We start from the raw sequence: 1,626 nt of genomic DNA on the forward strand, positions 1-1,626 counted from the left end.
ACCGTTGAATTTATTTCAGTGCCCAATTGCGGCCGATGTCTTCCTTTCTCTTAAAATCATAGGATTTGTCGAAGGCGCTAGGTAGAATACGGTCTGAATTGGAAAAGACATTCCGTGTGTTAGAACTGAAAATGTTAAGAGTGTGAGTTCCACTCTCCTGCGCTGGCTGGGCTAAGGAGGGATAGTAATTCGCTATGAATCTGATAAATAATATAAACAGAGAATGTGGTAACAATGTCCAGTTTCAAGATATTCACTTGTCATGGAGTTTCTTCTACCACTAATGGGGTTGTTAAACAATACTGACAGATATTGTCATTGGGCACCAGAATGAGATTTTCACTCTGCAGCGGAGGGTGCTCTGATATGAAACTTCCTGGTAGATTAAAACTGTGTGCCGGACCGAGACTCGAACTCGGGACCTTTGCCTTTCGCGGGCAAGTGCTCTACCAACTGAGCTACCCAAGCACGACTCACGCCCCATCCTCACAGCTTGCCCGCGAAAGGCAAAGGTCCCGAGTTCGGGTCTCGGTCCGGCACACAGTTTTAATCTGCCAGGAAGTTTCATTGTCATTGGGCAGTTGTAGCACAGTAACTAGTTGTTTACGACTGTAGTAATTATTGCTGCTTTGAACCTTCTGGTGTTCGTACCCTTAGCTGAGTGGTCAGCGCGTCTAAGTGCCATGCAGCGGGCCAGGGTTCGGTTCCCTACCGGGTCGGAGTTTTTCCCCGTTCTGAGACTGGGATGTACTGTGCTCATCATCATGATCGTAGACACGCAAGTCGCCCAGAGTGGCGTCCACTGAGAAGACTTTTAACTCGGCAGCCGAACTTCTCCACATGGGGACTCTCGGGCATCAATACCATACGTTCGCTTCATTTCACACCCTCGGGTTCAACAATTCTAACAGTTCGTCTGAATTTGCGCTGTGAGAGACAATCAGAGAAGGTGGAAATATTATATTCGAAACAGATACATTTTAGATTCCACATTTTTTTTTAGTTGACCATCTTCTGCGTATTTACAATGAAATGAACACCGTTAGCTGCTTACAGGCGTTGACATACGTCAACGGGGACAGATGGAAATGTGTGCCCCGACCGGGACTCGATCCCGGGATCTCCTGCTTACATGGCAGACGCTCTATCCATCTGAGCCACCGAGGACACAGAGGATAGCGCGAATACAGGGATTTTTCTCTGGCACGCCTCCTGCGAAACCCACATTCTCAACGTATTGTCCCGCACTACATTCGTAGTGCCCCCGCCCATTACACACATTACTCGCTCGCGTTGCCGATTCCCGTAAGAGTTTGGGCACTGTTTCTGCATTCGCACAGAAGAAGAAGATGGTCAAGTGGCCGGTGAGCATTAACTATATATATACTAAGATGGTATCTGTTCTTTCGGACATGGATGTGTGTGGTGTCCTTAGGTTAGGTAGCTTTAACTTGTTCGAAGTTATAGGGGACTGATGACCTCAGAAGTTAAGTCCCATAGCGCTCAGAGCCATTTGAACCATTTTGACCAGTTAAGGCTCACCGGCCACTTAGCCATCTTCTTCTTCTGTGCGAATGCATAAACAGTGCCCAAACTCTTACGGGAATCGGCAACGTGCGGCGAGTA

The 1,626-nt window shown here is 47.7% G+C and overlaps 1 non-coding gene across 1 annotated transcript; it reads right to left on the reverse strand.

The window, feature by feature from the left end:
• Positions 1–1,093: 1,093 nt before the first annotated feature.
• Trnat-ugu lies at positions 1,094–1,167 on the reverse strand. The gene has a single exon. It is a non-coding gene; the product is annotated as a tRNA-Thr (tRNA).
• Between the last annotated feature and the right edge of the window lie 459 nt (positions 1,168–1,626).

Source organism: Schistocerca piceifrons, chromosome 2 (genome assembly GCF_021461385.2).
Source record: "Schistocerca piceifrons isolate TAMUIC-IGC-003096 chromosome 2, iqSchPice1.1, whole genome shotgun sequence".
NCBI classification, from domain to species: Eukaryota; Metazoa; Arthropoda; class Insecta; order Orthoptera; family Acrididae; genus Schistocerca; species Schistocerca piceifrons.